Source organism: Xyrauchen texanus, chromosome 23 (assembly GCF_025860055.1).
Source record: "Xyrauchen texanus isolate HMW12.3.18 chromosome 23, RBS_HiC_50CHRs, whole genome shotgun sequence".
NCBI classification, from domain to species: domain Eukaryota; kingdom Metazoa; phylum Chordata; class Actinopteri; order Cypriniformes; family Catostomidae; genus Xyrauchen; species Xyrauchen texanus.
Window position 1 is genome coordinate 10,964,004 of NC_068298.1, and position 17,271 is coordinate 10,981,274.

Genomic DNA, 17,271 nt, shown 5'->3' on the forward strand with positions numbered 1-17,271 from the left:
ATATAATGCTCACTTATCCATATTGCCTTTAGAGGGACTTTGTTTAGCATTAGATGAAAACAATTTGTGTGGGCCAATTTAAATGGGGGGGGGTCATTTAACTTTTAAAGTGAGATAAAGCTAATTAACTGTTCAGTAATCCATTATCAACTAGTTAAAGACGTCATGAAATCACTTGACAAGCACAGTTATCTTAACTGTGTTGATAAAAAAGGGTGTTTGGGTGGGCCGTTTTGAAGGGTTAGTTTTTTTTATATTGTTTTTTTAAACAGTCAACAGGCTTTTGCTACACTACTGTCATCTTTGATTTGCTATTTGCTGATTGGTTGCAGGTGGTATTAGGAAGAGGAACATTCTCATTCCTGAAAAAAAAAAACTATTACATGGAAATAGAAAATCTCACCAAAACTCCATTTGTAATTTCATTGGATGTTTAACAGATAGTTCACACAGATATTACAATTCTGTCAATTTACTCACCGTCAAGTTGTTCCAAACCCGTCCTTGGAACTCAAAAGTCAGAATGTTAGCCTCAGTCACCATTCACTTTCATTGTATGGTAAAAAGATGATGCTGCTCTTAAAGTGAGAGGTGACTAAAACTAAAATTCTGCCTAACATTTACTTTTGTGTTCCATGGAAGTCATATGGGTTTGGAACAACAAGAGGGTGATTAAATAATGACCAAATTTACATTTTGCATGGTTGCAAGGCCTTCTGTCTTCTATTTATACAATTTACATGCACTTATGAATAAAATATTACCTCTTGCATAGATTAACATGTTTTATATTGAAATTAATGGAGATCCAGGAATGTTAATTGAGATTATATCCAGTACTTCTGGACCAGTAGCAAAACACTTTGGGGATGAGCCAGAGAGCAGCAGTGAATAAATGTGCCAGCTAGTGGGCAGTCGGGACACAAATATTAGTGTGGCAGACGGAGGGCAAAATGGGGCATTGGACGCCAGCCAGTAACTCACCATTCCCATTTACCGGAACATCGCATTTATGATTACAATCTGTTTTCTGTTTCAGTTATAGTTCTTAGTTTTGTTGCTGGATTGAACACACTGTAAGGAACAAAACACAATATGGTTATGTTCACGAAGCTGCAGAATAAGGATGCCGGTCCTGTTTGGAGTGCTGAAAATAACACACATAGGCTTTATCTGACCACAATCTGTCATCTGTCATGGTTATAGGCATTTTTTGTGAGTTTGACTTTGGTTACCTGTTTGCTGTTGAATTTAAAGGGTAATTTGATAGTCACAACTGTTAGTAAATGTGGTTGTCAATCCCAAACACTGACTGTGTAAAGATGGCCTTGAAAAAGATGTCTAACTGTTTTCTTTACTCACTACCACCTACTCTATTTGTGTCTCCAGAGGTTCGATCAGAAGAGAGGAAAATACTGGAGTGGGCTGGCTGTGTCACGGTGGGTGTGACTCCAGTTGTGGTTGTGATTGCTAGTGTGTGCACATTTACTCTCCACATGGCTTTGGGATATGATCTCACTGCAGCACAGGTAAAACTAAATATTCACACTTCATACACTGCCTGAAGCTTGTAAACAAAGTGAGTTCTCTGATTTCGGTTTTCTTTTCTGTCACAAACCGTAGGCCTTCACAGTAGTTGTGGTTTTGAACTCCATAACCTTTGCCCTAAAGGTCACGCCCTTGGCAGTCCGTGCTTTATCAGAAGGTGCCATCGCCGTAAAAAGATTCCAGGTCAACAACAAACATTTCAACAAGAACATTCATCAAATACTCACCATTGCTGTTTCACACCCATATGATGTTCTTTAGCACAGGAAAATTGTGGAATGTCCAGCTGCAGCTGTCAAGCTCCAAAAATGCAAAAAATACTATAAAGGTACCATTAAAATTGGTACAAACTACTTTTGTGCTATATTCCAAGTTTCCTGAAGTCATACAATAGTTTGTTTTTGTTTGTTTGTTATTTGAAGAAATTACACTTTAGATACATAATTTAAGTCATTATTCACTGACAATCTTGCCCTCTCCTTTAGAGCTTATACTCACACAAAGCTATAATACGGCTTCTGAAAACTTTGATTGTCATATGGACTACATTTATAGTGCTTTTTGGTCACTTTTGGAGCTCGACAGCCCTTGTCCCTGTTTATTTTTATTGAATGGAAAAGAACACCATGGACATTCTGCAAATTAAATTATTTTGTGTTCCATCTGAGTTTTGAACAACATGAGGATTACTACATAATGAGAGAACTTTCATTTTTGGGTAAACTGCCCCTTTAAAGTATTTTTTTGCCAAATAAACCCAGTGTTCCCAGGGTCAATGCCTCCACTTTCAGTCACAGAAGCTCTTCATGATGGAGGACAGCGAGCTGATCTCCTTCAAAATTGAAGATCCTGATAATGTGATTGAATTCAGAGATGCCACTCTGGCCTGGGAGAACACCTGCATCTCACAGGGGAAGACGAGCCGACCCCAGCAGACAAGAGGCGGTATGAAGAGAGTTTTGAGGAGAGAGAAACTGAGCTTGTACATCATCACTGAGGAGAGCAAAGGGAACAGCAAGGAACCCAACGCAGAACACCTCCTCACACAGATGGAGCAAGAGAGCCCTCAGAGCACCATCTCATCCACCCAGAGTATTCGACCTCCCCTCCACAAATCCCTGCACCGCATAGACCTATGTGTACAGAAGGTAATCCAACATTTACTGTGACAAATCATCAGAGCATTTTTACCATTCCACATGCAGTTATCCATACAGTACATAACAGTTTATAGAGTCTGTACATTTTCAGAACTGACAATCATTTCTCATTCTATTCAGGCAAAAATGCTGTTTCCATGGGTGACATTAAGTCTCGCCTACTGGAGTTCCTGTTTACCAAGCCTTTTATAACATGGATTAAACTCATTATGCTTCCATTAAATCTCTAGATGACATAATTTAACAGCCCGTTTTCTGCTGTGTGCACACCAGTGTGGTCACTGGTTGGTGTTTGTGGTGGAGTCGGCAGTGGAAAGAGTTCGCTGCTTTCTGCTCTGCTGGGACAGGTGAGATCATATGCACATGTAAAACAAGACAACAACTTCTGTCAATAATGCTCAGTTTTTATGTGTTTGTATTGAGAAATGTTTGCTGTTGTGCTTTGAATTATTGCATGATCAGTATTAGTTCCCAGTTAAAACAGTAATTGTTTTAAATATGTCAAAGTGACTTACATTGGCTTATAGTGACACCTAGTAGCCTGGATGATACATTTATTAAAACAGTTGTTTTCATTTACCAGTGCCATTGTAGAAACTCACTATGCACAGTAGGATTAATTTAATCCATGCCGAAAGAGTCCAATAACAGGGCAGTTACTGAGATTAAGAGAGCAGTATTTGGCTGGTCATGTGATGATAACATGGCCACCCTATGAGGCGCCACTCTCCATGTAGAATAAAATCACTTTTATAAGGTTACTGACATGATTGAAATCTCCATCTCTTGAGTGGTCATGTTTCAATATTACTATTAATTTATTTAAAAGTAAAACTTTGAGGACAAAATTACTGAGTGCACCTTTAAAAAGGACAAGCAGCATGGCTTGGAGACCAAACCAGCATTAAAGGAATAGTTCACCCAAAAATTTTAATTCGGTCTTTTATTTACTTGTACATGCTTCTATTTTCCATACAGCAACAGTTCACATTGACCATGGCTGTCAGAAGAATAAAATACAAAAAAAAAAACATAAAAGCAACAAACTTACACCATATGCCTGCCGTATTCGAAGCCTTCTGAAGCCAAACTATAGCTTTATGTGAGGAAATTTAAATCATTATTCACTGATAATCTTCCTATCCACCTTAGCTCTCTTATCTAATTCCCACTTCTGCATATTCAAATTAAAAAAAATGAAAAAACTGTAAATTGAACAGTAAAATTATAACAATAAAAAACTGAAATTAACAAGGAAATAGCATTTAGTGTCAAAAAGGATACTTGCACCAGGTGTACAGTCTTCAGCATTTATCCGTTTGTTTTCAGTGGAAAAAATAACAGCATACCGATTTAGAACAAAATACGGGTCAGTAAATAATGACAGAATTGTATTTTTTTATTGAACTATTCCTTTAACCAGCATAAACAAGACAGTCTTTTCAGCAGGGTTAGAGCAGATGTTCAGGTTCGATTCTCTGCCAACTCTCTAGATGACCCTCCTTGCTGGCTCAGTGGCGGTAAATGGAGACTTTGCGTATGTCGCTCAACAAGCCTGGATCCTCAACAGTTCCTTGCAGGAGAACATCCTGTTCGGAAAAGAACACATTGAGGAAAAGTATGAAGCTGTATTCATGGATAATATAAGTTCAGCATGAAATACAACAAAACCAGTTTGGCCTTTCTGCTTTGAAATGAAATTAGTTTTGCGTTCTCACCAGGTACAATGCTGTTTTGGAAGCCTGCTCTTTAGTTCCTGATATTACTGAGCTACCATATGGAGACATGACTGAGGTATCTACAGATTTTAATGGTCGTAATATAATACCTGACCTTAAGAGACGAGATCATACAAATCTCACTTGTATGAAATCTGTATTACTTTTTCCATTGTAGATAGCCTTGAAAAATAAATTTGATAGAATAACCTGGAACTGAATTATCTTCTGCAGATTGGGGAGAGGGGAGCTAACCTCAGCGGCGACCAGAGGCAGAGAGTGAGTCTAGCATGGGCGCTGTACAGCGAGAGACCCATTCTTCTGCTGGACGACCCGCTCAGCGCCGTAGACACACACGTGGGCTCACACCTATTCCATAGCGCCATCTGCACTGCTGCCAGGAGCAGTACTGTCATCTTTGTTACACACCAACCGCAGGCAAGAGTCTTTTTGAATGCATGAATTTTGGTGCACAGAAGCAAAACACAAACACAGATCACACCCTGGGCAGATGATGTTGCACACATCCACCAGGTTACATTAAGAATATATGAATTTGTGAATGTGAATAAAACATGGTACATACAAAACTAGAACATTTGTTTATGGATGCTGTTTTTTTCTGTGCTGTGCTTAGGTTATGAATTCACAACTTCAAAATATAATGAGAAAGGATTAATGAACAATGTTTGTAATTGTAATGTGTTAGAAGTTACACCATAATACCTGTGTTACTTTTTCAAATAAGTATAGTACGTTACTCTTCTGGTTATAAGTGGTACTTGCTAAGAATTAGGGATTTGAACAAACCCCTAACCCTAAGTATTAAACTTTAGCAACTCGTCAAGGACCGTTTGTGCTATAGACCTCAAATCATGTGGTTTGTATTGTAAGTATTATAGTATTGTACAGCTGTTGTAATTTTCACTTTGAAAATAATTGTTTTCTATTACTTTTCTAAGCTATCAGACTTTTATTTACCTGGTGGATGAAAAAAATTATGAAAAACAAAACAAATCCCATAGACCCATAGCATTGAAGCAGGGATTCGAGACATATTTAGTAGAGACCTTAATATCTTAGAGATTTGGGGTGGGCCCTTTTGACTTGGGCCAATATGCATCAACACAGCAAACACCCAGAACACCCTAGCAACCATCCAGAAGATCCTAGCAACCTCCCAAAGTACCCCAGTTATCAGGAGTAACACAGTAATGTAACACATGCTCTATGTGTTTGTCCTACAGTACTTACCAGATTGTGATGATGTGGTGTTGATGAAGGATAGCAGAACATGGCACGCACGCCCAGCTAATGGAGAAAGAGCGCGATTACGCTGCCCTTTTCATATGCAGTCCACAGTAGTTTGCCCCCTTTGCCAGGGTCACATGCTCACAGAACTTGCTACATCACCCACTGCAAAATTAATGAGCCGCTGGGTTTGAAATGTTAATTCACGCCATGCTTTTGTCATTTTTTAAGTGCATTGATCTGTGGGAGTAACAGGCGTGGGACCTTGTCACTGATCTCTGTGTTAATGACTTAACAGCCTTTCTAATGCCTACTGTGTCCTGATTATATTTGCAAATTGCTCTTTACCAGGTCTTGTTCTCTCACTTTTTCTCTCCTTTCCTCTTGCAGAACCTGGTGAGTATAAACCTGAAAAACAAGCAGAGGGCAGAGGAGAAGAGCAGACCGCTGTCTCTTCTAGTTAGCATCGCAGTTAAGCCACATGTTGAGAGCAAGAAAGGAGGTGAGAGTTGTTTAATCAAGTGGTTTTTTAAGGGATAGTTCACCCAAAATTAAAATTCTCTTATCATTTACTCACCCTCTTGCCATCATAGATTTGTATCAAACTCAAACGAAAATGTTCAGCTCTGTAGGTCCATACAATGCTAGTGAATTGTGATTAGACCTTTTGTAGCTCCAAAAATCACATAAAGGAAACATAGGAGCAATCCATGTCTTCAGAAGTGATATAATAGGTGTGGGTGAGAAGAAGAACAATATTTAAGTCCTTTTTACTCTAAATCTCCACTTTAACTTTCAGATGTGAATGTGAATCTAAACAGGCACCACGTGATTTGCAGATGTAAAAGTTAAAGTGAGAGTGGCGATTTAGAGTTAAAAAAGTACTTACATTTTGATCTGTTTCTCACCAACACCTATTATAATGTTTCTGAAGATATGGATTTAACCACTGGAGTCTTATGGATTACTTCTGTGTTTCCTTGATGTGGTTTTTGGAGCTACAAAATTCTTCACTTGCATTTGATGGACCTACAGAGCTGAAATATTCTTCTAAAAATCTTTGTTTGTGTTCTGCTGATGAAAGAAAGTAATTCACATCTGGGATGTGTTGAGGGTGAGTAATTAATGAGAGAATTTTCATTTTTGGGTGAACAATTCCTTTAACTGGAACTTTACTTCAGGACCAATGTTTTGCATTGAACAACAAGTGTCAAAAATAAAAATGTTCTTAAAATCAATAATTTTTCAACAGACAATAACAGACCTAACAAAACACATTGTTTGTTGGCACAAACTGACCGGGTCTTATTTCCTTTTTTAGGCTAGCCAACATGAGATAAAATGTTCCAATGACAAGGCAGATTTATTGTATTTCCACCAAAGTAGATGACAAATTCAAACAAAAGAATGTTCTCTCCCTCCTTTTTAACGCTTTAAAGCCTATTTGATGTGGTTAGTTGCATTTTATTATTTGCTCTTAGCATTATTTTTCCCTGTTGTCCGTACCTTACAGGCGACAGATCTACTATGGCGGTCCATTTTTGGGTCACAACCCTCCAGTTGAGAACCACTGTTTAAATCTTAAAATAGTGACCTAAAATATGAGCTAACATTTGCAGATGAGTCAGTTTTCTTTCTGTTTTTTTATGTTGTACACCTCACAGGTCAGCTCATGCAGGCTGAGGAAAAGGGGATCGGTACTGTAGCCTGGGCCGTTTATGCTGCTTACATCAAAGCTGCCGGAGGGCCTCTGGTCTTGGTCATAAGCATTCTCCTGTTCCTCTTCACCACAGGCAGTATCGCCTTCAGCAATTGGTGGCTCAGTCACTGGATCAGGCAGGGCAGTGGGGTAAGGGAATTTCTTTGAAGCTTTTGCTTCTTGATACGACAAACAGCCAGCTTGCACCGGCGAGTTTTGATGCTTAGACGAAATGAACATCAATCCCGAAACTAATTAGAAGTGCCAGGCTCCACATGAATTACTCTGAGGAAGAATCACGGCAGCAGATGCTGCAGTTAACTGGCATTCTGTAAAATAATTGAGACTGGGACTCGTGCGCACAGATCAGCTGGCTTGTTGGAATTCTCTCTGGAAGGATCAGGTTTCCAAGGTGATGTTCCTTTGTCTCCACAGAATTCCTTGCTGTTATAGGGAAATGAGACCGTCGAGAGCAACAGCATGCGACTGAATCCGCTCATGAATTACTACTTCAGGGTGTACGTTCTGTCAATGGTGGTGACGCTTTTCTTGAAGACCATACAAGGGCTGGTTTTCATCAAGGTAATCTGAAGTTTATTGTCAGTGCACACAAGATTCCTCTGGCTCGGCCTTCTGTCTCCTTTACACCCACTTGAATTTTTCATCAAACACTTTGGTCCTTAGGCAGATGCATTTCCTCTTTGCTCATGTACTATTCATCATTGCTTGAATCTACCTAAGACTTCCAGGTTTTGGAAAGCTATTGCAGGGTAAACTTTGATAGCGGTAAATGGCAGTGAATTGGAGACCATGCCAAATATAATTGTTGATTACCCATTTGCTCCAACATCAACAGAAAAATGGCACTATTAAGTTTCCACAACTTTCCAATTGAAGAAAAAACAAATGAGAGCGATTGGATTTCTACAGTCAGAAGAGATGGCAAATTTACTCTCACTCTCTCAGCAGCTATATTAGAAACCTCATCGCATCTGTTGTAACTAATTTTTAGCAAAACTAATTCCAGGGTAATAAAATACAAATGATAATGTTATAAAGTAACAATAAATAATATAAAAATTGCAAATGTAAAATGTTTTCTAGATTCGCGCTGCTAAATATGGCAGAAACACAACATTGCAGTCTGTGAAAATGTCCATTGTCTGCTTTTTTCCTTTTATCCGTTATGCCTTTTAAGTTTTTTTCTTTCTTTTCTACTCTTTAATTGAAATTGCCCACAGGCTAAATCCATTTCTGTCCAGTGAGTGAGTGGGTGGGTGGGGGGTTGTGTATGTGTCCTCTTGGGTCCTTTTGCCCCCTTCTTCTCCATTAAGCAGACCCGACAGTGCATTAGAGAGGTTATACGTCAGTGTAATTGTGTGCCACTTGAATTCACTAATTCCTTGATGATGAATAATCTCTTTTTACCCAAAGGTAAGATAAAAAAAAAATTTGTGAGCTTTACAAATTCTATTAATGGAATTAATTTGTCCTCTTGTGTCAGAAACTATCAATTCCAAATGGTAATATGCTCTCTCATGAACATAACATCAAGATTTGTTGCAAAAACATGTCATATATGCTATAAATACTCGTCCGACTGAATTTTGAGAATGTTTATGGTTATGTAACCATAAATATTTTATTCTGAGGTGAACATGAACAGACAGTTATGGTGTGTCATATTTGTGTTAGATCATGTAAAGTTACACCATATCTGAACTGGATGCGAGTGGTGCATTGTGACCGGGACTCCATTGGGACAAAACAGCCCTGGAAAGACAGGGGAGGGGAAGTATTTGGAGTTTTACACTTTTAGGAGCATTTGGTGTTTCCACTGTGCAGCAGTAAATGGCTGTGCTTAATAAATTAGAGTGGGGCAATCTTGTAATCACACAGGTGGGGAAAAAACAGTGGCAACAGCCCACTACTCTATTGGCCCACAGGGAAAAGGCTCCGTGCTTCTGATGACCAGTCAGTCCCTGGTTCTGACAGGACATTATAATCAACAAAACTGTTTACTCTGACTTAATTTAGTGGCCCGAGTGAAATAAAATTATTTCATTTACAGATGTCATGACTTGATTGCTATGAAATTTTATATATATATATCCCCTAAGGGTGAAGATGCTAGCCTCTCGTAAGTCCCGCCCATGTATGCTCTATACTTCAAAACCAGGTTGTTTTAAGCTGAAGTGTGTAATTTCTCCACCACTAGTGTAACCAAATGGAATTATAAAAACAAACAGATTCCATTCCATTGGTTGTACAAACAGATAGTTGTGCCCCAAACCCACACCATCGGCTGAGCCAATGATGCTGTGTCGGACTGGACAGGCCATTCAAACAAACAGAAAATTTATATAAAACACCACAGAGCCACAGTGTTTTACTTCAGGTGAAATCAACCTATAAATAGATTGCTTATAGTTGATGCTGCATGTTAAGCTGAGATAAAATAATTACATATATCACTTTAAACCGATATGGTTTTAAAGAATCTTTTGTTTTTAACAACAAAACACTGTTGTAACATTATGTATTCAGTTAAAGTTTTAAAATAGCCCATACAAAATTGTAAAGGTTTTATAATTTTTTTTTTTATATGTTTAATGTATTTCTGTTGAAGATAAACAAGGAAACAGAAATTCCCCTATATTCTGTTTTTGGAAGTGTAGCTTTGATCTTACAGCTGATTGGTCTGTTGTTAGCTGTCGTGGAATGACATCGATCACCTCGCTTTCATGTAGACAGTGCAAATCTCCACTATGCCTCTAAACTCACAAAGCTTCGGCAATTGATTCTTATATGTTTGCCAAGGTTTCGCCCCATTCAATCAAGCTATTATGGTTGTTTAAATCTTTGTTTGCATCTCTGACCTCTTTATTTTCATTATGGACTCTAACTAAAGCATTTAATGGGTTTTAAAAATCACGGACCTTTTTATTCGCATTTTTGTTGTGTCTGGCTCCATGCATTATTAAAAGTATGTGTGTGTGTGGTTGTTGTTGTTGTTGTTGTTGTTGTTGTTGCTGCAGTGCACCATGAGGGCAGCCTCGGTTCTGCATGATAAACTATTTAAGACTACTTCTGAGCCCTATGCACTTTTTGACACAACACCCCTGGGACGCATTCTCAACCAATTCTCCAGGGACATGGACGAGGGTGAGGAACCTTTCTCTATCTCAGTTTATAAATCCTTTCAGCTGCATTATGATGGGGGTGTTTCAAATCGGTTTAAAGTCTCCCTCTCTTTTTTTTACTTCCATCTCATTGAACAGTTGACGTACGTTTGGCCATGCAAGCCGAAATGCTGCTTCAGAATATGACATTATTGCTGTTCTGTCTGAGTGTGGTGGGCGCTGTTTTTCCGTGGTTCCTGTTCTCCATCATTCCTTTGGTGGTGTTCCTCTTCATCGTCAACCGAATCTCCAGGTATGGTTTCATAGATCTAATAAAAGTTTGACTGGTCAAACAAATGGCTAAGCTGTAAATATCCCTTAAGGTCTAGTATCTGGGTAACACTTTACAATAAGGTTCCTTTCGTTAACATTACTTAATCAGAATCAGAATCAGCTTTATTGCCAAGTATGCTTACACATACAAGGAATTTGTCTTGGTGACAGGAGCTTCCAGTCTACAACAATACAAACAAGACCAAAAACAGCAGCAAGACATAGGTAATTAAAACAAAAAAGAACACAAATAATTATACATATACGTACATACACTCACCTTCATACATACCCACATACACACACGTAGTGCAAATCTAATACAATCTGTATATAAAAGAACAAAAAACAGTATATTATGTACAGAGCAATGTAAGTAATGGCAGAAGTGGATATGTTGGATAATATAAATTCAAATTAAAATTAAACTGTGTATTGCACATCATTATTGCTCAGTGGGGCAATTTAATTGTTCATTAGATGGATGGCCTGAGGGAAAAAAACTGTTCCTGTGTCTGACGGTTCTGGTGTTCAGAGCTCTGAAGTGCCGGCCAGAAGGCAACAGTTCAAAAAGGTAGTGGGCAGGGTGAGCGGTGTCCAGAGTGATTTTACCGGCCTTTTTCCTCACTCTGGAAGTGTATAGTTCTTGAAGGGGGGGCAGGGGGCAACCAATAATCCTCTCAGCAGACCGAACTGTCCTTTGTAGTCTTCTGATGTCTGATTTCGTAGCTGCACCAAACCAGACAGTTATTGAAGTGCAGAGGACAGACTCAATGACTATGTAATGCATTATGTATCATGAACAAACAATGAAAAAAATATTTTTTACAGCATTTATTCATCTTTGTTAAAGTTAGTTAATAAAAATACAATTGTTCATTGTTAGTTCATAGTGCATTAACTATTGTTAACAAATACATCTTTTGATTACATTTTTTTAAATTAGAATATGTTGAAATTAACATTAACTAAAATTAGTAAATGCTGAAAAAGTATTGTTCATTGTTAGTTCATGTTAACTAATGTTGTTAAATGGATCATTCACCCAAAAATTATTTATCATGTTTTACTCACCCTCATGCCATCCAAGATGTGTATGCCTTTCTTTCTTCTGCAGAACACAAATGAAAAGGTTTAGGTCATCACAATGCATGTTAATGGTGACCAGAATACAAAAGGTCCAAAAGGACATAAAGGCAGCATAACAATTATCTATAAGTGTCCAGTGGTTAAATCCATATCTTTTCAAGCGATATGATAGGTGTGGGTGATAAACAGATCAATATTTAAGTGGTTTTTTTACTGTAAATCTACAATTTCACTTCCACACCAGATGAGACAGCCACATACTGGTTGGGGCTGGTCAAAGGTGGAGATTTATAGTCAACTTAAATATTGATCTGTTTCTCACCCTTACCTATCATATCGCTTCTGAAGACATGGATTAAACCACTGGAGTCTTATGGATTCAATTTGTGCTGCCTTTATGTGCTTTTTGGACCTTCCGAGTTCATCTCACTTGCATTGTGATGACCTTGATATTCTTCTAAAAATCTTCTTTTGTGTTCTGCAGAAGAAAGAAACTCATACACATCTGGAATGGCATGAAGATGAGTAAATGATTGGAGAATTTTCATTTTTGGGTAAACTATCCCTTTAACGAATGTTAGCAAATGGAACCTTTTTGTAAAGTTTTACCAGTATCTGACAGTTTGAGCATACAGTTGCCCCAAAACATATTTGGACACTTTGGAATACTCAAGTCAGGTTTAAAATGTATGAGTGTCATTGCACTAGATAACAAAATATCAAAGCAAGTGGCACCTGTAAACATATGATGGCAACCTGACTTTTCTGAGCCATATATGCAGTTACTGCAGGAGCTTTTTTTTTTTTTCTAATAATAATTTTTTGTGATTATTAGAAGTCAGTTTCCTTAAACTATAGATATGTTCCACTAAAGTTTGACAAGCAGAAAGTGTTTATGTACTTTTGTTTAGTTTGAACAAAATATATTGTTTAAAATATGTAACCTAAATTATTATTATTTTTTTTTATTTTTTGCTTGAAATATGTGCTTGTACTACATTCCTTTAAAATAAGATATTTTGTAAAAAAAAATACAAAGACAGTCATACATTTTAAAGTGTGGCTAATGTGTTCAAATAAAGCTCGCTGTTGCATGTTGTGTAAATTGCCAACTCGCATTGAAAATTATGATTTCCTTTCTCTTTTTTACTGCAAATTGCTGTCAGTGTGAACGCCTCTTCAAACGTCAATAATACAAAGCTAGAACACCAATATAGGCAGTGTTTATGTCAAAACTAAAATGGAACCTCCCTCATAAATGTATTTTTAAAGAATCTGTTTTACAGAGAAGGATATTGGGCACAGTTCTGCTCTCCCTCCTTCCATTTGGCCTCTATTTAAGCAAACTATGATTCATTGCTGACTTTATTTACAAGCAGTGCCTATTTTATATGTGCACCTAAAAGCAGAAATCAGGTTTTTGTCAATAAAGGCCTGCCTCTGCCTCACATTGCAGACAGACTCCACTGTCCTGCCTGCTATAGCACTGGTGTGTGACAGGCCTCATAAAGGCCCATATAAATCAGTTGAAAATGCAGAAATGACTGCCGCTCATCCAGAAAGATCGCAGCTCATTCGCAGCGTTATTGTCCCCTGTGGGCCTCCATCTCAAAAGCCACTAACCTGTCACATCACAGGCAGCTCTGTGAGCCACACAGATAAGCAGATGAGATGAGCCAGAGCTCTGATCAAAACTCAACTGTGTATATCACTGCTTCTTATATTTTACGACCGTATGGCTTTTTGTCTAGGACTGAGAAATAAATATACTTTTCCAATTGTTCTTTTTTACCCAAAGGGTTCTGATTCGTGAGTGGAAACGACTGGAAAATATCAGCCAATCCCCTTTCACCTCTCATATCACTAGCAGCCTGCAAGGACTGCCCACTATCTATGCTTATGGCAGGGGACCAGAATTCATACAAAGGTAGAACTCAAACAAAAAATGTAATGTCCTTTATAACTTTCTAAATCTTTTTCAGTCAAGCACTGACTTTATTTTGGTGACAATTTAATTTAATTTAGCAAAAAATAAAGCTAATTTAGTAAAAATCCAAATAACTTTACAGATCTTTATTGTAAAGGGTTTAAGCAATGTTTTCCATACTTGTTCAATGAACCATAGTCAATTAATGAACCTGCACCTGTGGAACAGTCATTAAGACACTAACAGCTTAGAGACGGTAGGCAATTAAGGTCACAGTTATAAAAAATTAGGACACTAAAGAGACCTTTCTACTGACTCTGAAAAACACCAAAAGAAAGATTCCCAGGGTCCCTGCTCATCTGCATGAACATGCCTTAGGCATGCTGCATGGAGGCATGAGGACTGCAGATGTGGCCAGGGCAATAAATGGCAATGTCCGTACAGTGAGAGGCCTAAGACAGCAGTACAGGGAGACAGGAAGGACAGCTGATTGTCCTCACAGTGGCAGACCAAGTGTAACAACACCTGCACAGGATCGGTACATCCGAATATCACACCTGCAGAAGAGGTACAGAATGGCTACAACAACTGCCCAAGTTACACCAGGAACATACAATCCCTCCATCAGTGCTCAGACTGTCCGCAAAAGGCTGGACTGAGGGCTTGTAGGCCTGTTGGAAGGCAGGTCCTTACCAGACATCACTGGCAAAACGTCGCCTATGGGCACAAACCTACCTTCGCTGGACCAGACAGGACTGGCAAAAAGTGCTCTTCACTGACTAGTTGAGGTTTTGTCTCACCAGGTGTGATAGTCAGACTCGCGTTTATTGTTGAAGGAATGAGCGTTGCACCGAGGCCTATACTCTGGAGCGGGATCGATTTGGAGGTGGAAGATCCGTCATGGTCTGGGGCAGTGTGTCATAGCATCATCGGACTGAACTTGTTGTCATTGCAGGCAATCTCAATGCTGTGCGTTACAGGGAAGACATCCTCCTCCCTCATGTGGTACCCTTCCTGAAGGCTCATCCTGACATGAGCCACCAGTCATACTGCTCGTTCTGTGCGTGATTTCCTGCAAAACAGGAATGTCAGTGTCTGTATTAAGACATTACAACACATATCTATTCATGCTTCTATATTTAAATTACATAATACATTATAGTTATGGGCAAATTTTATGAAGTCAACATGAAACAAAATTTTTTAACCTATTTTGTTTCTTAATAAACATTCTCATCTTACTGTGATAGAACAAATTAATGCTGACTTTAAGATGAAACTATTAAAACAGTAGGTAAATATTATAATAAATAATATCTGTGATTATAGATGTGGGAACTGTGTTGCAGGTGATGAATGTCATGAATAAAAATACAAAATGTGAACTATTGCTAAATATCTCTCGTGTATTCCACAAGGTATGAGGCCCTGTTAGACACAAACCAAGCTTGTCACTATCTGTTCAGTTGTGACATGCGTTGGCTGGCAGTCCGTTTGGACATTATCAGCATCTCTCTCATCACCATTGTAGCTCTCCTCATTGTTTTCATGCATGGCCACTTTCCTACCGCCTACGCCGGACTCGCCATCTATTACGCTGTACAGGTGCGCTGCTTCGAGAGCTCTCACATGCACAAGAGTGCACTGCAGGGGGAAGGGGTTGTGTTGCAAAAGAAGCTTACAGTACAGGATTGTGATTAATTAGTGGCGCTTGCTAAGGCAAGCATAACTATTATTACTGCATAAACTTAGAATAAGGGTTTTCAACAAACTCCTTCATTTGTGCTGCTGATATAAATTATAGTATATCTCAAATCAGGCAGATTGTTAAGGTGTGCTGTTACATTTCTAATTGATCGGATTTGTGTTTTTCACCTGGTGCACAAAACGGGTGAAATAAATTCCATAGAATTGTATTGAAGGAAGGATCTAGTGTAGTTGTTCTTATTAACTGTCTGTTTTCTTTCTTCTGTCGTATCCAGTTGACTGAATTGTTTCAGTTCACCGTGAGGCTCCTGTCTGAAACCGAAGCCCGTTTTACATCAGTGGAGCGGATCAATCATTACATAAAGGTAGAAGCATCTGTCACACATGTGTTGCAGGTGTCAGCGGCAAATAGAAAGGGACACATCATTTGTTATTCAATTGACACAGCGCACAAAGGACATCAGCTCTTTACTTTACACAGGCCACTGAGCCCAGCAGTATGTGCACTGCATAGTGAGCCTGTTAACTCCTGCTCAGTGGGCTTCAAATGAAGTGCATTTATTGGCAACCAGAACAACACAGCTTGTTTCGCAAGGCTCCCATCAAAGAAGAACAGCACAGCTGTCTTAACTGCCGGCAAGAGCCAGAGAGCATTTCAGAGAGATTGCCAAAGGCAATTATTGTCTTACTGATAGAAAATTAGACCGTATGACAGGATGATATATTTTGAATTTGTAGGTTTTGTGACTATATTCAATATATGTAAGGGATACTCTACAGTCATCCGGTCATGATCGTAAAATAAACTCAAACTGGGTGAGACTTGTTTTGCCCTAAAGGGGTTTATTTTAAGATAACAACTGGATGACTGTAGATTTTTCTGCTTATTAAATGGTTACTTACCAAATAAACAATTAAATGGACATTTTATAATGATAAGAGCTGAAATTATGTTAGTATGTGAGAAGAAAGAGACCGTCTTCTGTAGCAGTTGAAATCCATATCTGGTTTGCGTTCTGTAAGGTGTTTATATTACGAAAATGACCATCTTACTAGGGACTAAAAACCAAATGTTTTTCATTTTGGTTCGTTCTGAGCAAAAACTGTATTTTCTGTTCCAGTTCAGAAGTTCCGCAGCCTCCTTTCCAAAAGGTTACCGGTTTGAACAAAATAAAAGAAAGGTTAATAATGTTCTTTTTAATATGACAGTACTCTGTGCTAATGGGTGTGTGAAATAACAATTGCAGTGTTGCCAGATCTCACAAGATAAACAAGCAACCTGGTCTGGAAGAACATGCCCAAAATAAGCCACTTGCCTCACCCAAATAAATTAAAATAAACTATAATTTTTTTGCTGTGTGGTAGATTTATCAGCATAGAAATCATAAAAAGCCGTTAATTAACAGTTAAGTATAATATTATTCACAAATCTGCTTCTCATTCAAAATCTGACAGTGTCAAATCTGTATTAGTGCATCACATCTAAAAATAAATCAGTGAAGACTTGTAAACAACTGAGAAATGTACTTTTTACCTGTAATTATGTTTTTCTTGTGTCTGGATTAGCCGTGCATGTATACTGTAATATATATACACAGTTGTTAAGAAGGGCATCCACAACTGGCAATTAGTCAAAGAAATGTGTGATGTAGCAGTTTCCTTCAGGATCCAACCAAGCACATGCTTAATTTTTATGGGGCAACGTGAAGTGGTGTAG

The 17,271-nt window shown here is 38.4% G+C and overlaps 1 pseudogene; it reads left to right on the forward strand.

Annotated features, from left to right (window-relative positions):
* LOC127663304 (ATP-binding cassette sub-family C member 5-like) overlaps positions 1–17,271 on the forward strand; it is a 36,094-nt pseudogene that overhangs the window by 13,484 nt on the left and 5,339 nt on the right.